The following is a 25454-nucleotide window of genomic DNA, read 5'->3' on the forward strand; positions in this document are numbered from 1 at the left end:
CACCTCAGCTCAACACAGACAAACCAGGGCGACTTCTCTCTCCCCTGTGAGCCCAGCTTGCCAGACAAAAATAACCTGTCGCTACAATGTACAAACATCCCAATGAATAAAAATCAAATAAAAGTACGCGAAACAACAACTCATAGGAAACACTAGCAACCCAGCCAGTGCTCTTTTTAACGAGGATCATATGTATAACCATAGATGCCAGCGGCGGCGGGCATGGGTCATGGGTGGAGGGGTGGGCGGGTTCCAGGTCACGCGAGGGTCATGCATATTTAAAAACAATGATAATAATCTTACCACTGCCCCGGGTCCCGCGTCTCCATTCCTGCTCTTCTCTGTCTCGAACGGAAGCACAGCCAGGCCCCACTGACCAATCACAGCGCTGCAATGCCGCGTTGTAATTGGTAGGCACCCAGGCTCCCCTGACCAATCCCAACTCTGCAATGCAGCATTGTGATTGGCTTTGGAGCGTTCTGGTTGGGCGCTCAACCAGGGAATGGGAGCCTGGGCTTCTTCTCCATGCAGGCTGTGATATAGCCTGCATGGAGAACAGGGAAAGTGCGCATGACTAGTTTGGGTGGCCAGAGAGGACCAAACAGTCATTGCGCACTTAGGAGCAGAGCAGCCCCGCCCACCTGCCCGCCTGCAAAGCAGCTGAAAGCATGATAATATAATAAATATATGATAACTGAGAGTTATTATTATTTTATGCTTCTTCTTTGCACTGCTTAAAAGCAGTGGGCCTCGGTAGCGGAGAAGCCACCACTGCTAGATGCTACTGCTGATGCATTAGCATCTCAAATCGTAAACGATTTGCCAAACTATGATATCTCAAGAAATGACATCTTGCCTTTGGGAAATTTACAAGAGAATGGGCTGATGGGAGAGGTGGTAATGGACTATTGCAACTGTTCTGCAAACTGGGCTAGCTCCCTGAAGTAATTTAGTCTATACGATTGTGCTACCGAAAGACTGATACCAAGAACAGATGGTAGAGAGACAAAATATCGAAAGGTAAGGGAAGTATAATTTTACTTTTCCTAACTCCACATTTACGTACCTTGGAGACATATGTGCCACATAGGGTACATATATGTGGAGTTAGGTATAGAAGATGTACACTTACTTACCTGTTGATATTTTATTTTGGATTTTCTGTACCATTGATATTGTTGATTCAATATTCAGGGGGCACACCATCTTTGCCAGTGGACTGCAAGAGAAGCCTCAAGACAAACCAAAGTCCTGGAAGGAAGGTGGACATTGTTTGGACTGGACCTAACGCATCCCCATCCCTACCCTACCCCAGGGAGTCCAGTACAAGTGGAATCCCTGGACACAGAAACCCCTGAATCACACATACGTTCCCCACGATATGTGAGGTTTATGTGTTTATATGTGGTTTAAAGCAAAAGATACATAAACAAATGTCGTGCTGTGTTTATGTATCCCTCCAGCCGGTCCGTACCACGGACGAAGGGGTGTGCGCTACGCGTGTCCCCTGTCATAGTATTAAGCATGCGCTGTGTGCGGCAGCGTGCAGGGTGGCGATATATTCTGCAGAGGACAATTACTTAAGCAACATATCATCTTTACACAACATTTTGCTATCATGGTAGGTACTTGCGTGAATTGTATTCAGCAGGACATGGGAGGTCATAGAAAAAGTCATATGATGTCATCTGCTGTTTGTGGTGTAACCTCTGGCAGTGGGAACTCTTCAGGGACATCAAGTCTGGAGGGTGTGGAGTCACCAGTTTCCGAGGATCTGGATGAGTTCAGAAGGCGATCTGGATTTTGTGGTGTAGTTCCTAAAGTCGCAGCCACGTGTAGCGCCTCCTGCCTCTCTGCTTTCCTCTGCTCCAGTGGCTCCTGCCTGGTGTCGGTTGTGTCCACCGCGGTGCTGTCTTTTCCTGTTGAATTTTCTTGGTTCTTTTTCCGCTGGAGGCCTAGGCCCCGTCCATGTTCCCGATTCCTCCAACCAGTCCCATACTTCGTCGGGTGAATCAAAAAAGCGTGCCGACCCTTTTGCAATCACGAGTAGCCTGGCAGCAAATAGTAGTGAATAGCTTAGGCAAAAATCCCGTAGCTGTCTTTTCACCGCAGCATACGCACTTCTGCGGCGTTGTACTTGCGCTGTATAATCGGAAAGATCATGATTTAGCTGTTTCCATCCTTTATGTCCACCAGCTTGCGGGTTTCGCGGCAGATCAAGTCCTTGTCCCTATAGTTGAGGACTTTGAACAGGAATGGACTTGGGCGGGACCCCGGCGGAGGTATTGCGTAGGGACTCGGTGTGCTCTTTCGACTACGAAGTGTGGGGTCAGGGTGCCAGCAGGGAGCAAATCTCTGATCTTGTGTTCGGCATACTCCTCTGGTTTTTGTCCCTCTTCTCCCTCCGGAAGTCCCACGGCACGGATATTGTTGCGACTTGAGCACCCTTCTTCATCTTCCACTTTGTCTTCTAGGGCATGCACTTGGTCTATTAGGTCTTGCAGGGCTGCGGTGTGGCTTTGTTTGACTGGTTTTAACTCTGCGAGCGTCTGCTCTTGTAAGGGCACTTTGTCCCCAAGCTTGTGGTGGTCAGCTCTCAGGAGGGTGAAGTTCGAGGTGACCTTGTCGATTTTTGACTCCAGCGAGGAGCGGGTCTGGTCTAACGTAGATCCTATCTTCTCTACAGCTGCCAGAACAGAGTCCAACTTGGCAGCAAGTGTTGGGTGTGGCATCTCCGCAGTTGTGTCTCTTTCCACAGTTATCGGTTCCGAACTGCCAGTGCGTGCGTTTAGATGTTGAGTGTTTGTTCGTAGGCGGCCCATTACTAGCTGCTGCGATGTTGGCATTAATTACCGGTGCATGTGGGCAATATCAGGTGTTAGACTGCGGTTTCACTTGTGCAGTAGGCCCAGTCTCGTGGAGGAGCTGCTCACTCGCCGTAGTGGGCTGACAATTACCTGGGTGGGCGGGCATGTCTGTACGTTCGCGTCCTTTATTCTCTGGTTATTGTCTCTGCTTCTGTGTTGTCGTGGCCTGGGTCCGGTCCAGTCCACGTGTTTAGAGTGGGATGATCCTTCTCCGATACTTGACTTCCCCGCGGCTCAGCTATGGGTTTGTTGGCATGTATTTAGATGTCTCTGGTCACTATCTGGCATTTTTATTTCCCTTTTGCGTTTTAGCGTGGGGAAGGGCGGTCCTGCTGTTCTTGCAGGTCAACTACGCCTCCTGCACTCCACCGCGTTTCGTGTTCAGTTTGACCCTCGTATTCAGTGCAGGGCGGGGCTGCGCTGTCTTCTCCGGTCTCTGTATTGTCGCTGCCGGATCGTCTGCCCACCAGCAGCAATACTGACTTCAGGGCAGGTGGTGGAAGTCACGTGGACCGCTTTAAGGCGGGACTGGTCCTCTTTGGTGCTCCATAACTGCGCCTCAGTGTCTCCTTCTCTCCAGTCCTGTCGCCCCTCTAGCGGTGGGAGCGGTAGGGAAGGTGTGCTGTCGCTTGTTGTCTCTTCCACTCTGCCCTGTATGCAGGTTATTTCCCCCCCACTTATCTAGCTGTGTATTTGGCAGTACTGTTTACTGGGTGGGCCTGAGGAGAGGAGGGCGCCGGGAGGGGGGGGTCCTACTTGAAAAGTTATCCTTCGCAGTCTCAGTGTGTTATCCCCTTTCCCAGCAAAGGCCAGATTGGAGCTCTGGGGGCATACATGACCAATGGCATGGGGATATCATTTCACCCCGGGCGCCGTGTCTACTTCCAAGCAGGCAGAGGGAGGGGTTTACTTGTTACGCCTCACACCTGTGTGTATTAACGGCCTAGGCCCCATCCGGCCTCCGGGCCTAGCTCAGGGCGAGTCTGCATCTCTTTAGATGCCACACCTCCCTCCGTCGGGTCTGCGCGACCCAGGCCCGATTCGACCACTGGCTCCTGTTCAGGGCCAGGCGGTTGTTCACTGCATTACACAGCAGCCTCACTACTTCCCAGGTTGTGATAGCAGCCCACCCCAGCCCCACATGTACAGCACCAGTCCAGGTGTGGAAAAAGAGGGCAGGGGCAGGCCGCTCTCCTCTGCACGGACGTGGCAGTCTTTGCCTCAAGACACCTCACGACGACTGTTCTCGCTCCTTGGTGAGCCCGGCAGCGCGGGACAGCGTTGCATAGGCCGAGTCCGCAGGCCTCAGCATTGCGCCGCCCGTGCGCTTCTCTTTATCGGGTCCTGCAGGGCCTGCAGATGCGGCTCTCCTCGTCTCCTCCGCTCCTCTCCGCAGGCTGTCGCTACACAGGCACGCTTACGCTGCTTGATTGCGCCTGTATGGTGGGGATATCGATGTTTAAGAGGATAATTAGGGCTACAAAGACGGAGCTCTAGCAACTTACGTGCACCATGTTTGGCTGGCTGGCCGGCCATCAAATATTCTTCTCTTTACAGGAAGTTTGTCAGAGTCTCTAGGTTTTATTATCTCACGAAAAAGTGTTGTTTGATCTGATGTTAGCCTTAGCCTTTCACCAAATTACAATAAATTGGAAATGCTCAAACAAACTCTCAATCAAATCTTGGTGGAACACTGTATGCCACTATGATAGATTGGCTATTGCTTTTGCCTCCTATTAAAATCCACATGTAAATAGATGCCGAGAAGACGGGTGAGGAGCACTGTCCATCACACTGGCTTGAATGACTGAATTACGATTATTGAATATCCTGGATGGAGGACGATAAAATATAAGCGATTGTACAGAACTCATTCGCAAGTAGCAAACATCTTGAAACAAGAGTGACTTTTAGTGAGCCCTGATGAAGTCAGAGATGCGGATGCTATATATCTGACGAAACACGTGTTGGCTATTCTTGCTACCTGGAGAAGACTATATGTGTGAAGGAAAGATGCATTGTGATCTGTGATGAACACTTTTTAGGAATAAAACATCGGAGTTGCAAGAAGACGATTGGACTTTAATTTCACAGTACACACTGAGTAGTGCTCAGGAAATCTTGTCTTTTAGAGATTTATTTTGGCTACCGCTAACTATTTATTTGAATAAGATTTCAATTACTCAAGTTTCTCGTAATTGTTCTGAAAATTTCCAACCTCCATGATTTTCTTTGCCTTTTTTCTATTTCCTAACCTTTAGCAGTGTATTATTCATATAAAAATTTGGTAATTATACCCTTCTTGTTTTTTAGAGTACTATTGTTATTTGATTCTTGGTGGCAGAGAATGTCGCATTTTCCCCATTCTCCCTTCCTTTCCCCTCCCCCTTCCTATATAATTCTTAAAATGTAAACAGCTTTGTACTAGGTGTTATTGCCTATTTGTATCTCATATGTTGGTTATTATCTAACTTGTTACATTTTGGCCTATGTTCTATGAATACCATTTATTCAATAAAGCTTATTTAACATAAAAAAAGAGTAGGGGAGTAGGGAGAAAAGGAATTGGATGGGATACGAGGGAGCCCAAAGGAGGGTTAGGGTGACAACCTCTCCTTACCTTCCAAGTTCCTCTCCTTCTTGAAGGCCCTGGGCAGGATTGTAAACAAAATAAGCGCCACAGTTTTAAATCCCCTACCCCTATTGATGCTTCCCACCACTTCACTTCTTCTCATTATGCTACCACTAAGATTAGTCTCCTTGCCTGGCAATATAAATATAGCCTAGAGCATGCACTGTGGAACACAAAACGCCATAGTATTTAGCGATTACCAGTTCCAGCACTTTGTCAAGAGCGAATACCAGCAGATGCAGCTATGGGTGGGGTGCCCAGACAAAAACAATCCTGAGTGTCTGTGCCCACTTGTTCAGTTATTCCAAGAAGAAGACTCCGTTTGCACCACTCCATTGTTGCTTCTTCTCGGCTCAACCCATGCAGCGCCACAAGCTGCACTGGGCCGCGTTCACTCTGCCTTGTCATTTCCCTGGTGCCCCCGAAGCTAACCCCGCCCTAGAGCCACTCAGGAGGTGAGTGGATAGCAGCACTTACTACCTTAAATGTGCACAAGCACACTGGCCGCTTCCATAGAACTCTGCTTTCACCGAATACCTCCGGTCATCAAGGGCAGTAATAGGGGTCAGTGGGATGCCCGAACAATTTTCAGCTCATACTCAAACCCATTCGTTGGGCACCAGGGTAAAGTGGCTTACATTTAACTTCTGAGAATAACCTCCCTTACTTCCATAACTTAAACATAACACACTCCTACTTCCAATAAATGCAGGAGATTCCTCCTGGGCAGGGCAGCTTGTTAAATACGATTCAGCACCTTGGTAACAAAAGAGGCCACTGAGCATGGCGGATAGTCGTTCCAAGCTCCACCAAGGAAGTAAAGCCTCCCTGATACAGGTATATGTTACCCCTGTCTCTTCAGAGCAATTACTCACGGCCAAAAAGGAATCGCTTTATACAGCATAAATAACCATAATTGTCCACCTCAGCTCAACACAGACAAACCAGGGCGACTTCTCTCTCCCCTGTGAGCCCAGCTTGCCAGACAAAAATAACCTGTCGCTACAATGTACAAACATCCCAATGAATAAAAATCAAATAAAAGTACGCGAAACAACAACTCATAGGAAACACTAGCAACCCAGCCAGTGCTCTTTTTAACGAGGATCATATGTATAACCATAGATGCCAGCGGCGGCGGGCATGGGTCATGGGTGGAGGGGTGGGCGGGTTCCAGGTCACGCGAGGGTCATGCATATTTAAAAACAATGATAATAATCTTACCACTGCCCCGGGTCCCGCGTCTCCATTCCTGCTCTTCTCTGTCTCGAACGGAAGCACAGCCAGGCCCCACTGACCAATCACAGCGCTGCAATGCCGCGTTGTAATTGGTAGGCACCCAGGCTCCCCTGACCAATCCCAACTCTGCAATGCAGCATTGTGATTGGCTTTGGAGCGTTCTGGTTGGGCGCTCAACCAGGGAATGGGAGCCTGGGCTTCTTCTCCATGCAGGCTGTGATATAGCCTGCATGGAGAACAGGGAAAGTGCGCATGACTAGTTTGGGTGGCCAGAGAGGACCAAACAGTCATTGCGCACTTAGGAGCAGAGCAGCCCCGCCCACCTGCCCGCCTGCAAAGCAGCTGAAAGCATGATAATATAATAAATATATGATAACTGAGAGTTATTATTATTTTATGCTTCTTCTTTGCACTGCTTAAAAGCAGTGGGCCTCGGTAGCGGAGAAGCCACCACTGCTAGATGCTACTGCTGATGCATTAGCATCTCAAATCGTAAACGATTTGCCAAACTATGATATCTCAAGAAATGACATCTTGCCTTTGGGAAATTTACAAGAGAATGGGCTGATGGGAGAGGTGGTAATGGACTATTGCAACTGTTCTGCAAACTGGGCTAGCTCCCTGAAGTAATTTAGTCTATACGATTGTGCTACCGAAAGACTGATACCAAGAACAGATGGTAGAGAGACAAAATATCGAAAGGTAAGGGAAGTATAATTTTACTTTTCCTAACTCCACATTTACGTACCTTGGAGACATATGTGCCACATAGGGTACATATATGTGGAGTTAGGTATAGAAGATGTACACTTACTTACCTGTTGATATTTTATTTTGGATTTTCTGTACCATTGATATTGTTGATTCAATATTCAGGGGGCACACCATCTTTGCCAGTGGACTGCAAGAGAAGCCTCAAGACAAACCAAAGTCCTGGAAGGAAGGTGGACATTGTTTGGACTGGACCTAACGCATCCCCATCCCTACCCTACCCCAGGGAGTCCAGTACAAGTGGAATCCCTGGACACAGAAACCCCTGAATCACACATACGTTCCCCACGATATGTGAGGTTTATGTGTTTATATGTGGTTTAAAGCAAAAGAGAAGATGATGTCCACAAAAAACTCGAAGCTTCTGCAAGGAGAAGAACATTGTTATATAGTTAGGTTAAGAGAAGTAAACTGGAAGCTGTAGAACCACCTCTGCTACCATTATTGGAAAGTCATTGAGAGAGGAGCACATGGACTTTGTGAAAACTAATTCTGGATTATATTGCGTTAAGAAGTGCCAACAGCACACATGCACACAGAGGATCCCAGCTGGCATACGAATTTCGAACAGGGAAGGTGCAGCAATAGCCCCTCGGGTCAAGTTCCCGAGCTTTGCCCTTCAAGGACTTTGTTCATTCATAAAATGAAGCTCTCACGCATATTCCGATCCTTAAAAACGGAACACTTCACAGAGCTAATCTTGACGGATTAGCTGATGACACATCTATAGCGTGGCAAGCGATTGGAAATGCCATTAGAAGTTAAATCAGTTCCAGGGAGAACATGACGAAGAGGTAATTTGAGGCTATGCAAAGAGGCTTTCACTTTATGCCAACAAACCAGTGCAGAGGCCATCCGTCTTCCGGTTGCCTCTTATATTATGCTGGCCTGGAATAGGAAGAGAATTTGTTTAGTTCCTTAATTTAGCTGAATAATTAATAGACATTTTTACTGATCACTGGTTCCTTTTGACATATGCATTTATTTGGCTTTTTCTCCCTAGCCTTTGTTCTTCATTTGTCAATTGTATGATTGTCTTTCATCTCGTATTGATTGTTGTTTCTCTGCTGCATATTTTATCCGTTTTTATTATTTTATATTTTGTATGTCCATTATCTGAAATAAAATTGCTCTTTGAAGGCTAAAGAGGGCTCATGCCCCCAAATCTGAGTGTGGTGTATAGAAACTTTGCAGAGATAGGTTGTTGTTCTGTGCTTTTCAGAAAATGACAAATACTTGCACCTGTGGGCTGTGCAATGCAACATGTATTCTTATTTGTGAGTAAAGGTGGGGTTACAACATTTATTATATACTATTTAACTACTCGAATGACGATGACAGGTCCTAATTCAGATTTATAATCGGGAATTCTTGGTGGGACGATACAATGGAAGCTATCGAAAGATATCATCCTCGCTTCTTTAACCAACGCTTTTTTCTTGGTTTCATGATGCTACCAGGCTCTCTTCCACTCAAGCGACATGTGGAACCCAAAGCAGTCTTCATTTTCAATCTGATGTGCATAATAAACAGGAAACAGGTGAATATTAGCACTGCTACCCTTGTGAGTACAAAAGAGCAAAGATGACCACTTCAAATTCACAGCTTAGTTATGCGGCATAATTGACGTAATGCATGACGTCCGTTGAAAGGAGGAGGAATCTAAGAACTAATAGTGCCACATAAATCTTGGTGTCATCTGACAAAAGGATGGGGCACAAGAGTGTGTTTAGATAACATTCTCAGCAGATCTCTTTAAAAGGACATCTCCTGAATGAGATACGCTTGGCGTATTGATTCCAATACGCAATAAGGCATGACCAACCAAAACTGAGATGTTCAGCAAGATGTGCTCTTCATAAAAGAATCATCTACGGATGTCCAGTGTTTCATAATACAGCAGTTAACTAGTGCATTTAAAGAAAGTTGGCAAACTACAGAATTTACCATGTAAAAGATTTGCTGTGATGATCTAACTGATCACTGTCTCATGGCTCTCAAAGCCAAGGGACGACCTGCCATCATCAAGCAGAATTCCAGAATGAGCTCCAGTATCTGCTCCGATAATGTCCAAGAGTCTTTGTGGTCGTTTTGATGGCACAGACTCTGGTCATCCTTATGCTACTTTCAGTTGGCTGTCTGCGTTTGATTCCTGTTTATGGGTAGGGTAGAATGTAACTTCATCATCAGCGGCACACTCTCTCTTCAAGATTAGGGTGACTGCCACTGTTTCAACTGCATCTTCTGCTACGCTGGGGGGGGGGGGGGTATGGAGAAAGAGGTTGGAGGCCTCCACTGAAAGGGTACAAGGATTCAGAGATGGTGAGAGATATTTTGAAATTGCAGTAGTATGGGTAGGGTGTTATCTAATTGAATTAAGCTACATGTCATGCCTACCCATGTGATGTTTCTTACCTTGAGTATGAAAGAGTTAAATATTAATTCCAACCACAATCAAATATCTCAAGAAGTTATCACTATGAGGCCAGACTTTTCTTACACCCGAAAGATACACATAGAAAAAACATAGGAAAATATCTGGATCAATGGGAATAAAATGGTTATCCCTACATACTGGGCAGTTTGTCTCCCTCTGGATAACTGGGAGATAGACACCACTCAGTACATTTTTAATATCTGGTATGTGTACTGCACACACCAACACTGCATTGTTCAAAAGCTACTGAAGGAGTTAAGCGCCTGACATAATAACCTTATACGGATGTGGAGACTTTGATTACATCATTAACTCTAAATTGGATAATACTGACATTTTCATAAGAATAGGGTGAGTAGGGTCTGATGATGATGAGAATCCTTGGCCAAACATGTTAGTGCTATTTCTTTTGCCTCTGTAATCTCTGCTCAACCCCTGTTAACTATTACACTGTCAATGGATGGGGATATGTCTTGGCATCTCCTTCAAACTTTGAATGTTGACTGTTCTTGCACACTAGCTCTGTTATATATATGGTTACTACAAGATACAAGAGTTCTATAAAATTAACCAAGGGTCTGTAGGTGGCACCACAGTGGGAAAAGCTAAAGTGTAGCAACAGAATGGACGTAATGCTGAACATGGTCAAATATTCAACTCCAGTCACAAATTAGAGTTAAATCCATCGATTTTTAGCTCACCATTCCACCCCAGTTTGGACCCAGCCCTATGCAGATCATTCTTAACGCTGTTCCTTGTGGGAGCAGTCCAGCCCAAACTGCCAAGCCACGTCCTCCCTGGACCCGAAACAAGCATCCTGGGACCGGTTTCAGGGCATCACCCTTCATCAGCCAGTCTAGTTTGAATCCAGTGGTGTAGAGAGCACTGGACCCACGTCTGGGCATACCCGGCACACTTAGGACATTGTTGGGTCATAGTAGGCCATCTAGCTCTGAAAATAATCCCTAAACTATGGGAAAATGCTAGAGTTTCAGAATGGTCAGACCGCCCCTCCTAGGATCATCATGTATGTATATATAAAATCATGTTAGGCGAACACAAAAAGAATAAACGAAAAAAGCTTCCTTCTGTACATTTTTTTTTTTTGGGACGAATGATCTATCTCAAATAAATTATGGCCAGCCAACCTGTAGTGATCAGGTCCAAGATAATTGTGATGTTTCAGGAGGATTTATTCAAGATGGTTACAAGATCAGTAATATAGTAGTATTCAGCCCCACCAGGAGCAGCCAGCAAGGCGCTCAGCCCTTCTCCAACTGTGTACTTCATACCCAAACATTCTATGTTACATCATCTCAAGAGTGTTCCTCTGGTGGAGCAGTGGATGACATGTAAAACATAATAACCAAGATACTACATATCCTCCTTTCTTCCAGAAAGAGAACAGAAAAGAGAAAAATGGAATCAGATGTAGAAGCTAGAAGAACAAAATAGAGAGGAGAGGACTAGAGAGAAACAAAGTAAAAATAGAGACAAAGAAAGCAACCAAAAATCTTAAAGAAACAGATAAACGTAACCTGTTTCCCATCCTCCTTTCTAAAAAATGAGAGAAAGAAATAAAGAGAAGAAAAAGAAACCATCAATAAGTACTCTCTGTACACCAACTGGCCAGGTAAGTATGCGAGAGAGCAATCCACATCGGGAGAAAAGAAAATGACAGAGAAGAAGAGAAATACAATATAAAACTCCTTCTTCTCCATACTATTATAAACATTTGAGTTTTAAATAAAATAGAAAAGTACTGGGCTACAGTGTTGTAAAAGAAAAAGAAAACAGAATAGAGAATAGAGAAACGCCCAGTCTAGCATGGATCAATGCACTATAGTTAATGGGTAAGACCCAAAACCATACACCCAAGAGGGTAACAGATGAACGTGCAGAGGTAACAACAAGAGAAAATCAAACTGATGTGCACAGTAAAAGAAAACAAACAACCTACACTAGACACCTTAAGAAAGGTAAGAGCGTGCACTGAAGTGAAGGTTTGTAAATGTAATGACAAGTGTAATGTCATGTCCGTAAGGACGCACCTCGACAGGAGGTACAATGTTATGCACAAAACGGTGGGGAGATCCAACAAACATACCTCCGGAGAGGTCAAGAGATTGTGCAATGTAAAAGTGGGACAAAAGCCACAAAACGTGTGAACCTAGATAGGTGTGCACTGAAACAAAAGAGATAAATACCTCGTGGAGAGGTCGACGTTGTGCACTAGAGTAGCAGGACAAAAACCTTTGCGAGACACCTCGTGTAAAGGTAAGAATAATGTGCATTGTAAAGACGGGACTAAAACCACTGTGCACTGTAATGACAGGATAAAAACCCCTGCGAGACACCATGTTGAGGTTTAGACGTTGTACACTGTGTGACAGGACTAAAACTCTTGTGAAAAAGAGATAGTAAACACTGCTCACATTAAACAAAAAAACAACCTAACTGGTTTTGTAGCTTGACTTGTCACACAATTAAAAAGTTACGAGTAGTTTTAGAAAACGTAGAGTTAACCACAACACAGGAGGTTGAAACACTGTACAACTGTAACTGGAATGAATCACTGTAAGCTGTAATAAATTAAACCTTTCAAAATTGGCATATTAATACTATATAGTGAGGCATTGAACATGGAGCTTACAGATACAGATTTGCCAACATTAAAGTCCATATATAATAAAAGCAGACAAGCAGTAGGAATAAATTCCATTCACTTTTCCAACTTGTCACTAGATGGCAGCATAAGCAAGGCAGTGAATAGCGCTCAGTAGCACTTGTGTACTGTTAATCCAGCTACAAAAGGAGTTGTGCAGTTCTGTAATATTAATATGACAGGTCCGGCACTTCAAAGGAGATCTTCTGCACCTTTATTGTAATTGAGTGCGCATTTAGTATAAGGGTGCTTTTAATCTGCAAAGTAAAGACACATGTCATCCGCATACGCTGAGACAGAATGACGTAGCCATATGGTGCCATCGTGCAGCACAGCTGTTGTGCTAGGGGTTCCAGAGCAAGTACAAATAGCAAGGGCAACAACGGGCAACCTTGCCGTGTAGCCCGAAACACATTATACATTGAGGAGATATTGGTGCAGGTCTTGGCCCTTGCCGTAGGTTTAGTGTAAAGTTATAACTAAATTCTTGGAGAATCCCATACTTAACCAATGTAGCCAGCATATACGACCAACTTAAAGAGTTGAATGCCTGACGTATATCTAAGGAGAGGCAACCTGCATGGGAGAACTGGTTCGGGCAGAATGCAAGAGGGCATCGAGGCGACGTATGTTCAAGGAGGTGTTGCGTTTAGGTATGTGATAGGGGGAAGGACTAGTGACTCCAAGAACGTAGTGGCTGTGACCGTCATGTCATGAGAGGGGGCAGCGTAAAGAGTTGCATAATATTCATGGAACTTTTTATTAATGTCCACCTGCGTGGTGAGTAATTCGTGGTGGTTATTATGTATAGCCTGAATAGGTGTAGGGGAGGGGTGTGGTCTAATCCACCTGGCCATCAGTGTGCCTGATCTGTCCTAATCTGCATGAGTGCGAAGTGTGTATGCACTCAAGTCTATCACTCTCAAGTGTTGTAACAGCTCTGCATATCTAATATTGGTGCCTGGAGGTCCAGTTCTTTCCTGTCATCAGTCTGAGCGGCTATTTCTGGCGCTTGTAACAAACCCTCTTGATCTGTAAGATCTTGCATGTCCTCTCGCTGAATCCCTACCAGTGTTCCCATAGAGACCCCTCGAATGATCACTATGAACATCTCCCATTCAACAAACCTAGATGTCGCCGTACCCTCATTGTCTATAAAGTAGGTATTAATGGTAGTAGCCAATTTATCCCGGTAAATTGGATCTTCTAGTTGTAGCGGTTGTAGGCTCCATGTGGGAATCAGCGTGGGGGTTCGACCCCAGTTAAGTACCAACTCCAAGGGGTTATGGTCAGAGATGGTTTTACCCAAATATGAGGTGCGCACTTGATGGAGCGGGTAGTACAAAATGTTGTATACCTCCCCCATTTCTGCATGTTCATACTAATTAGAATAATCTATCAATTGTTATAATATTAATGTGTTTTGAGTTTTACCTAATCAACCTTACTAATGTATGAATTACACGTAGGATTTGCATTTGCATGGCTAAAATAATTTGTAAACTAATATACGTATGCATACTGATACTAGAAAAATAGAATATTGCATGATATATGTTGCTTTTGTGACGTAATTGTTAGTTGCACCAGATGACATCATTGGGTGAATATAAACGCTTTAAATGTTGCCAGTATGCTAGATAATTACACACACATAGGGGAATTCGTGAGGGTGAAACATTTTATTCGTTATTTCCATGTTTTAATGACTTTTTCTGTTTGTTTTACTTAAGCTGACCGATATGGCCTATGACAAAATGGCCGACCAATGGACACGACGAGACAGCTACCATTCCACGAGGTTTCAGACCAAGTGCGCATGCTCCGAGCCTGAACAAGTGGCCTCAAGATGACCCACACAGCCTGTACCCGAACAAGGTCGTGACTGGACTTTAGCCAAGAACTTTAACAATGGACAATTTTGATAAACCAGATGGATCATGTCTGACAGTGTGACATCATAGACTTTGGGAAACCGAAACGGACAATCTTAACAAACTAATCAGAAGTGCCTAAAACTGATTTTCTTTACATTTTCTCATTAATTTCATTATAAAAGATCGTAGACTAGTGAGTTAGTAGCGGACGTTTTCTTTTTCCTGACGTTATGCTGACGGAGAGGACGGTGACACTGCAGGACAGCTATTTCCCAAATCTTTGACAGACTAAATTGATGCCCATTTTCCCGATGAACTGAAAACTCTCAAATTGATGGGTATTGATTGATGTGAACACGCTTACGGTCCAGACTTAATCTTTGGGACTGTAGCGTATTGTAAGACGACTTGAATGACTTAGAGGACGACTAATAGCCAGATTAGGTAAATATGATGTTCTGTGGTTTGATTAATGTTTTATTAAAATTTGCATTGATTAGATAAACAATATTATTGATTAACAAGCTAATGTGTTGAGTTATTATTGAGGAGGAATAGATTATCATATGAATATAAATGAAGGAGGATTAAAATCACTTTTCCAAATCAACTAATTTGATCCATCGGCTAAGTGGAAGGAATATGTCGAGATTCAGGATTAAGATGTGTTAGATTAAGGATATTTAGTGTATGTTTATTTAAATAAGATCCCTTTAGGTTATAAGATATTCTTTTCACGTCAGAGTTTGGAACACTTACCCCTCCAGCAAGAGCACACCATATGAGTGTGTGTGAGTGTTGGTGTTATGGGCCCCACCAATGAATATACTGAATGAAAGTGTTAGTGTGATATCTGGTCTGTGACGAAGGGAGGATTTGAAATTCCACGCTGCAACACACTATCATAGAGAACAGGTCTGGGGAGCAAAGGAAATGATCCAGACGTGTGTGCAAGGAGTGTGGGTAGGAATAGAATGAATATTCACGCATACCATTGTGTTGCATCCTCCACACGTCTAACAGTCCCCACCAGTTCGTCCACTTGTACTGTGGCAGCCACGTTGGATAAGGGAGGATGTGATCGGTCAAAGTGTGTATCAAACATGGCATTGAAATCACCTCCCAATATCCACGGATATTGTGCCCAGTCAGATAGGGCCTGTGAGAGGCTAGAAAGGAAACCGTCATGGTCAGTATTAGGCGCATAGATCGACCTCAAGACCACCCGTGTACCATCCAGTGTCCCCTTTAAGAGTACATACCTCCCCTGATCATCAATCCTGCTGTCTGTCAGTGAAAAAGGGAGTCCTGCTTGCAGCCAAGTCGTCGCTCCTTGGGATATATAGTATAGAGTACCATACAATTGTCCCCTCCATCGTCCTTGTACCTTATTTAGTTCGGAAGAGATCATGTGTGTTTCTTGGAGATAGACTATCTGTGCCCGGCAACGGTGTAGTTGGGCAACTATCCTATGTCGCTTCTGTATCGAACCCATCCCCCGTATATTCCAGGAGATGACAGTATATGACTTTGCTACAGACATATCATCCAAACATGTGTCCCATCCACCACCCCACTCCATCCCCCCAGGCACCCACCCCCCACACCCTCAGGAACATCAGGAAACAGATCAGTAGCGTAAACAACAGAACCAAAACCCAATACAGGGTCAATCAACTAAACTTCGGTCAACCAAACTCTGTGCGAGCAAGACACATAACATACTGAATAACATGAAGGCTTCTAGCCAGTGGGGTAGGCTGCTTACATTGGGTACGTAAGTATCGGCTTTGAAAAGTGGAGTAACCCAGGACAGGCCGAGCCACAGGACTATAATATCTGAGCTTACCTTGCAGCTGTCTCAGGGGCTGCCCATGTTTGAATAATGATATAACAAATAAGACATGGCATGCAATGAAGAAATAAGCGTTCCCACTCAGGGGAGTGGGCTAACACAGCAGAACAGGAAAAAGCAATATCTCAAAACACAATACATTCACGTTACTCATTCAGCCAAGGGATCGTTGCTAAGTTGTGTGGACACAGATGAAAATAACACCATACTGCCCTCAGAGTCAGAGTCCGATGAGACCTCCACTGATGGGCTAGAGCTGATAGGCGCACGAGGAATCCACAATGCTGAAGCCGAATGGAGGGCAGCACATCTACCCTCCAGTACTGATTGCTTCAATGGAGGATTAGTCACAGTGCTCTGTGTCGTGAGTCCCCTTCTTCTACGGTGTGGAAGGCGCTGTGGCTTTGGCCGAAGTTGTGTAGGGCGTATGTCATGTGCAGAGTCCGGAAAGTTCCTTTCCAACCTTTCCCACGCGCTGTCGGGCATGTCAAAGAAACAGGCACGTTGGTTGTGAATAATCTTGAGTCTGGCAGGGAATAGAAGGGCATACGTCAATCCTGCAGCACGGGCACGGGCCTTGACCTCCATGAATAAGTAACGTAAGCGTTGAACTGTCAATGTATAATCCGGGAAAATGGAGATTTTTGTATTGTCAAAAAGAATGAGACAAGTGTCCCGGACCGTTTGCAAGATGTGATCACGATCTCTATAATTTAGGATTCTGGCCAACATTGGGCATTGGTTAGCACCAGGGATAGGATTACACATCAGCACACAGTGGGCCCATTCCACCGTGAAATGTGCTGATAGGCCGGTGGGGGCTACACTGGTCTTCAACCAATCCTCAACAAAGGTCGTGGGATGTTGCCCTTCTGCACTTTCAGGAAGCTCAATAATACGAAGGTTATTGCGTCGGGCCCTACCTTCCGCATCATCAGCCCAGGCTTGCAACACCTCAACCTGTTGCTGCGACTGTTGTATGTGCACGTCGTGTTCTTTCACTTGTGGTTGCAGCGTTGTAAGAGAGTGGTCAAAGTCTTTCACCTTATCTGCAAGTTTCTTATGATCGTCTTTTTTTTTTTTTAAACTTGTTTTTATTTTATTCATTAGCAGCAGCACAATACAGCAATCAAACACACAGTTTTCCATGAAGAAGAGCAATGCAATAGTCACTGAGTAGGACAAGTTCGCAGATAACAGTTCCACAACAGTACACATCTCCAATATCCACCACCCCGCTCCCACACCCCCGGGCTCCCCCACTTTAGTCTGAGTCCAAGGCGTCATCCTCAGGGTCCGAGGGCGGGTCACAGATGTCACCTCTATAGGTATTCCACGCCCCCCATATTTTACTCCATTTACTAGGACAGCACCGTCTAACAAAGGCCGACTTCTCCGCAAACATGGCCTCGTCCGTGTCCGTACCCCAAGTAGTGAGTCGTGGCAAGTCCCCTGTCCCCCACTTTTGAGCTATGTTGCGTTTGGCTATCATTATCCCTAGCGTGGCCCAGCCCTGCGCCAGGCGTGAGAGGTCATTAGGTTCCCATATATTCAGCAGGCAGCGTCTGGGTTCCGGCACCAGCGGGACTCCTCCCGACTGTGACATCATGTGCATCACCCCTCGCCAGTACTCCTGAAGCATGGGGCATTCCCATATAGTATGGAGGAAGTTTCCCACCTCCCCGCAACCACACAGGCAGAAAGGATGTGTCGCGCTGCCTATACTGTGCAGTGTGTGTCTGGTGTAATAAGAGTGGTGGAAGATGCGAAGCTGCACCAGCCGGACCCTCGACGGTATACCCGCCTCCCGCGGCGAAGCCAACGCCTCCCGCCATTCCGGATCGTTGAATTCCCCCACATCACGGGACCACTTCTCGCGGAGAAGGCCCATTGGGTCTGGCAGGTTGTTAATCAGCTTACGGTATGTAAACGATGTGGCCCTTTTCGGCATATAGTCCGTTAATAACCGGTCCTCCAAGGGCGATGCCTCTGGTACCGCCACGCCCGGTGTTAACCGTGCCAGCAAGGCGTGTCTAATTTGCGTGTCTTATGATCGTCTTTAAGCAAATTAAATTCAGTGGAGATAGTGGCAATTTGTTGCGCTGTAGCCGAGCGCGATTCCCGGATTTCCTGGAGTATCATATCCAGCTTGTCAACAGGAGGCAGAGGCGCGGTTCCATCATCAGTTCAATGCGATTGGATTGAGGAAGTCTCTGAGGGTGGCGAGCCAGCTAGACCAGCGTCCATCGTCGTCTTTGTCTTGTTCCTGCCCATCGCCGCTCACAATCCAGCCCAGCTGTAGCGAATGTTGATGGCTCTATGGAATCTGCAAGGCAACGCCTGTGGATTCAAGCACAACTCCCCTAGGATTGGTGCTAGAGGTATACAGGCAGTACTAGGTGTGCAACCACATAACTAGGCCACAAGAGATGAAGAGGGGAAGAAGGAAGGCTCAATGGTGTCTGTCCCACCTCTCAGCTTCACAGGCCTCCAGCTCTGAAAATACAATTGTGAAAGAGATGCGTGCCCTACCGCACCATATAAGTATAACTCCTGATCTGCAAAGTCACAGGCAGGGAGAGGGGGGAAGGCGGGGTCCATCTGGAGCACCCCCCCTCCCCCGTTTTCTGTTCGCAGCGCACCAACTGCCAGCTCTCAGGGAGAGAAGAAAAGGACCGCCACCTCCAGGTTCATCTCGCACCAAGCCAGCTCATCCTTCCAGGGTCCGGGCCAAGGCATCCGGAGTGACTGGCAGCGCCAAACACCTCCAGTGTGAGCTAGCAGGACCTCCAGGGCAGGTAGGCACAGCAGCAATTAAGAGAGGCGGGGGGCCCGCACCAATAAGGTGTGACCAGCAGCACTTAACACCTCTTCCAGAATAGTCCCCACCAGCCGGCCACACACGGGTGCAAAGTCGAGTATGGGGGGATACGGTACAGTATATTATATCCTTGTCAGGGTGCCCAGTTCTACAAAGCTTGGCACCCCTTCAGCAGACACCGATGGAGAGTCTCCACTGACCTGCAATCATAGGTTCAACTGGCAGCGCTGGCAGGAAAAGGGAAGCGGCCTTGGGTACCTCCACAGCACTGCTGCATGTAGTATTGCGAGTTGCCGCCAGTCACTCAGCTCCTTCAGGGGTTGCGCAGGCTGGTCCAGGTCGATATCAACCCGGTCTATGACAGGTCGCCCACAGCCAATCTCCGTTCCAAACCCTGCGCACTGGCCTCTTATGTCTGCAACTTACGTACTGCTATCACCCAGTAGCCGCGGTCACCACAGGGGGGGAGGGTCTCCAACCACACGGGCAGATTCCGCCGGCTAGGGGGTCCACGCGGTTCCTCCAGAGGATGGTGCCACTGTCGGCGGGTGCGAGGAAGCAAAACAAGGAGAAGAAACAGCTACGCAAATAGCGGATGGCCCACCTGCACCGGAAAGGTACGATCTCGTTGGTGTGTATCATGGTGACAGATGCGCCCCAGCTCACTCCTGGCAATATAGTTTGCAATTAAACACAAGGGGTCGCCCCCGGGCGATGAACGCAGGCTCCGGGTGGAGGGGCCCCAGGTTATTTATTTATTTATTTATTTAAAGGTTTTGTAAAGCGCGTAGTAACCCAATGAGCATCCCAGCGCTAACCTGCATCTCCAGGGGTTTCAGCCGTCTAAAGAATTATGTTTGAGGGAAGAGGAGAGTCTTTAATGATCTCCTGAACTGGAGGTGATTCGATTCTGTCCTCAGTCTTCGTGGGAGGTGATTCCAGTATTTGGCCGTGTGGACCGAGAAACGACGGCCACCGGTCTTGGCTTTTTTGACTCTGGGGACTGAGATGAAATTTTCTCCGCTGGACCGGAGATCCCTTTCCACCTTGTAGGGGATTAAGAGTTCCTTGAGAAGGGGGGGGGCGTTATTGTTGAGGGTTTTGTGGGCCAGACAGAGGGCTTTGAAGGCGACCCTTTCTCTGACTGGAAGCCAGTGTAGAGATTTGAGAGCTGGCTTGGCAGAGGATCTAGCCGGTGTGCCCGTAAGTAGGCGGGCAGCGGCGTTTTGGACTTTCTGCAACGTGTTAAGGGTGGCTTCAGGAGCTCCCAGATAGATGGCGTTGCAGTAGTCCAATCTCGCCAGGATGAGGCCCTGAATGAGGAGCTTCCTTGCGTTAGCGGGGAGCAGGGGGAAGATCTTCCTACAGGCTCTGAGGAGACCGAAGCATGTCCCTGCCGTCTTTTTTGCCTGGGTTTTGAAGCTCAGGTCCTTCTCGATCCACACGCCTAGGGTTTTGACCTCGTCCTTGGGAGCGGGAGGGTCACCCAAGCAATTGGGCCAGAGGTGAGGTGGCAGGGAGGGCCCCTTATGACCCAGCATGAGTATCTCGGTCTTTGACCCGTTCAGCTTTAACGATGAGAGATTCATCCATCGGTGGACTTCGGAGAGGCAGCTGTGGAGATCAGAGGGGGCGTGATGGAGATGTGAGAGAGTTACCACCAACTGGGTGTCGTCGGCGTAGTTGATAATTGAAACGCCGAACGAACTAACTCTCTTCTCCAGTGGGGCCATGTACACGTTGAATAACGTAGGGCTCAAAGATGAGCCCTGCGGCACTCCACAGCGGAGGGGGATGATAGGTGAGTGGCTGTCGTTCTCCCAAACCTGGAAGGAACGGCCTGATAAGAAAGATTTTAGCCACTTCAGGGCCATACCCCTTAATCCAATTTCTCCCAGTCGTTGGATTAGGGTGGGATGGTCTACAGTGTCGAAGGCCGCACTGAGGTCCAGGAGGATCACTGCCACTGATCCTCCCGTGTCCAAAATGCTTCTGGCCTTGTCCACTGCTGCCAGGAGGGCGATGTCAGTGCCCTGACCTGGACGGAACCCTGTCTGGGAGACCCCTAATAGGTTATTGCTCTCCAGGAAAAGTGACAGTTGTTTGTTCACTAACTTCTCAGCGATCTTACTGTTTCCTGGGAGAAGGGAGATGGGCCTGTAATTGGAGAGGTCCTGAGGGTCTAGAGAGGGTTTTTTTAGTAGACCTTTAACTGCTGCCGCTTTCCAGCTAGGGAGAACTGTGCCCTCCGAGAGGGAGGAGTTAATCAGAGCCGTGAGGGGGGGGATGATGGTGCTAGACACTTTTTTCAGGGAGCGGAGGGGTGAGGGGTCGAGGGGGGAACCACTTTTAATTGAGGCCAAAGTTGCCCCTACCTCTTCCGTTGTCACTGGGCCAAAGACATCCAGGGAGGGTCGAGGGATGTCAGATGGATGGGGGGGGTTAGTGGTAGAGATGGTAAGATCCCGATCCGTGTGAGTCGGTTCAGGGGGGGGTATAGCCAGGAGAATTTTTTGGATCTTCTCGTCAAAGAAGGTGGCGAGATTGGAGCATTTGCTTTCTGCTTCTTTAGGATCGAGAGGTTTGAGTGGGGGATCAGGTCCGGGGACTCAAGTGGATTCGCCAGCCGCCCTCAGGCTCATCTGTCCCAGCTCCGTCTCAGGCGAGCCCGCTATGGCCTAGGATCCTCCCGTCGTCCAGGCTCAGCATCGCACTGGAGTCTATCTCATTCCTGAACTCAGTCTCATGGTCATCCCGGATAGTCTGGGTTTCTGGTGTAGCATTCCAGTTATGGGCAGCCAGTCCCCTGTGTTTCTGCCAGCATTAGGATGGGGGTATTGAATGCTGGATTTTGCCTGGATTAGCTGTCCCGGAGCACGTCGCTTAAGCGACCACCATCTTGAGCTGCAAGCCACGCCCCCAAGCTTCCTTCTGTACATGACACTAATCTTACAACAGATTACATTAAACTAACAAATATTTAGAAACAAGTTATGTTTTTGAAACTACAAATATAAATGGTTTTAGTTAATCACGAGATTCAATATTGACAAGAAATCTTACTGTAGATGTGAAAATAGGTGTTTCTACAGTTACATATCTTTTAATACCACAATCAATACTCTAGGATCAATATCACCCATTTGAACCATATGCACTGCTACATCTCTTTAAATCTAAGTCTGCAGTATTTGCCTTATTGGCTATGTTAAAGTCAAATGTTTAATAAAATCTGTCTTTGTTAACAATGAAAAAAATGTGCCTTTTTTAACTTTATCATATTTGTAGAAGCGAAAGACAAAACAGAGAAATGAACCCAAAAAATTTGATAAATTCATCTTGTAGCTTTAACCATAGGGCAAGATGCTTTTTTGAACGTAAAAAAAAAAAACGTGCAGCTTGAATAAATAGTAGGCTCTCATACCTAATGTGCTTCAACGACTAGGCCTGAAAAAAATTTGTTGGCATTTAAATAAAATGCCTTTCAGAAACTGCTGCTCTAATCTTCAAACTGTAAATGTGCTGCTTTAAGACAAATTTATTCTTTGCTTCCTCACACCATGTGATTTCCTCATTTCACTAATTATTCTGCTATATTTATTTTTTAATAGAGTATTAGCAATGTTGAACTAATTTAAGATATTTGTTTTGTATGGTCCTATCAAGACTTACTGATAGAAATGTTTCATTGTTTTAGACTAGCCCCTTGCCCACACAATGGGATACTGACAACAGCTAACAGAATAGGCCTGCAAGGGTTCTCATTACAACCTTTTCTCCTGAATCTAGTGCAAGACATATTCAAAACGTTTAGATAACTGCTCACTGGAGTGACTGTTTAGCATGACAAATGGGAGGAGAGACGACCCGTTTCCATTGGACAAACTGTGCTGAATGTTGTAAATGTTTTATGTTTTTATATATACTTCTTCCTAGTTAGAGAGGGGCAGCCATTCTTCCGTTTTCCATGGCGCCATTAATCTTTCCCAGATTGCTCTGTGCTACTGCTAACAGCAATTTCCTATTATCTCAATCTTTTTGCAGGGAGACTTTCTCCTACAGCTAATCATAGCTACTGCTGTGATTGATTCTCTTTGATTTAATTAACAGTTGCTACTGCAACTTGTTAGGGAACTCGGCTGAGTTTCCTGAACTACTCTTTATGGGGAGTTCATTCTTCGACTAACTAAATGCTCCAGAATCTAGCTCTTTTCCAAGAGAACTCTTTATTGGTTCTTATTTAGGTTAGGACTCTTAGACTAAGATAGAGACTATTTCATTTATGGAACATGCTGTATATAATATACTGATTCTAATCAAACCTTTTCTTGATATTTCTGTAAATTGACTAATCAGGAATAAAAATGACAAAAGCAATACTTATCTCATAATAAGAAAAAAAAGCTTTAAAACTATTCCAAACCTATCATCATTAACTGAACATTAAGGGGTCTATTAATATGTCGGGTGGATCGCTACTGCCCGCATGCGGTGGCGATCCACCTGACATTTTCCTCCGCCCGCATCCCATTTCCCCCCTGCCTTATTATGATGGCGGGGGGACCTCGGCGGACAGAAAGACCGTCCACTGGTTTTCCGCCGGTCGACAAGTTGACCGGGCGGAAAAGGGGCTGTATATGGTGACGGTGTCTGCAAGACACCGCCATCCATATTGCAAATCAGGCGGAGATGAGCCTTTCCATGGAGGCGTTGCCGCCATGGAAAGGCATGCGGTCTCTGAATGTGGGGGCCTGTTGCGGGCCCTCAGGGTAATGGGAGGTGCACATGGGGGTACTTATGGTACCCCCTGCATTTGCATGCACAATGTGGCAGGCACTGTGCGGTGCCGGCCACGTTGTGCATGCAAATGCACAAGGTGCAGCCACAGCATTGTGGCGGACGGTGCTGTGTGCACGGCCCACCACAATGTTGTGGATAGGGGATGCCACCGCCACCATGGAGGTGGCATCCTAATTGCCAGTGCGGAACCGCCGCACCCTTGGCGGCTGGTCCCAGCACCGCTAGGGTTTCGTCCATCCGCCATCCTAATAGGCCCCTAAGTTACTGAAAGTCAATGATTATTTTTTAAATTAAATTCTTTACAGTTCCATTCTGCCACCATAGCCAAGATCCATAAGCCTTAAGCCAGAGGAAAGCAACAAATAGGAGGCGTTTTATTGTAAGTGCTTCGCGTTTGCACTGGTCATCAAACTGCCCTTCCAAATTTTGCCACTACCAGCTGGTGTGTGGATATATAAATATCTATCCTTTACACAACCATATTCACGGCGGCCTGCCATCTGAGCTTCTTCAAGCAAATTCTCTTATAATATCGTCCCATGTCGGTCCATCATTAAACACTCCACTTCCCATCCCTTAATTTTGTTCAAAATTATGTTCTCCTTTTCAACTCATTCATAAATACATCAAGCGAGTATCTATATACAGGGGCCTTAGATCATCTCCAGTCCTTTGCTATCAAGCGCTGTACCAACAGAAAGACCAGATCAATACATTTTTGTTTAGATTTCTTTTTTTGGTGTATATTCAGGAAATTGAGGATGGACTATTGAGTGGCCTCAATATTGTGACCAAAATATCTATGACCACATTTTTTATAGAAAGGTATGAATAGATTTTCTATACCTAACTTCACAAATACCTTGATGACATATTTATTTTCACGGTACGTAGAGGAGGAATTGTAAAGAATTGTAAGAAACTGGGGATTAGTTGTGAAGGATGTGAGTCCTTCACAAGTCATAAGTCAGTAATTGTCTTTTTAATGGGAATTAAGTGCCACATTGAAGCAATTGACTCTCTCAGAGAATGGAACCGTGCAATGCCTACTCATGGGAGGTGGTGTGGGCTCGTAACTACAATTTGCTGGTACCCAGCAACAACACTCTATGATCATCGTCCAGTCATGCTTTTTCTTTTTAAAAGGAAAAGTACTTTCATTTTACACACACTCTACTAAAAAATATGCATTAAATTACAAATATGAATATCACATATATGGAAATACCTTTGGTAGTATCATGATAAACTCCTAGTGGGTCATGAATCCTACAATCACAATACCCTCCACCGATACTAGATGCAACATCACAGTGTAAGGGGGTGTCATTATCAATAAGAGAGGCCTACAGGTTTTATTAGGGTGTCACTCCATCAGTAAAAGCTGCTACGTATTATAAATCAACACAGTAGCACAACTGAAATCAATGGGAATAGTACTAATATGCAATACATGTTACAACACACTATTGAAGTCAATGAGGGTGATA

This window comes from Triturus cristatus, chromosome 10 (assembly GCF_964204655.1).
Source record: "Triturus cristatus chromosome 10, aTriCri1.1, whole genome shotgun sequence".
Classification (NCBI taxonomy): domain Eukaryota; kingdom Metazoa; phylum Chordata; class Amphibia; order Caudata; family Salamandridae; genus Triturus; species Triturus cristatus.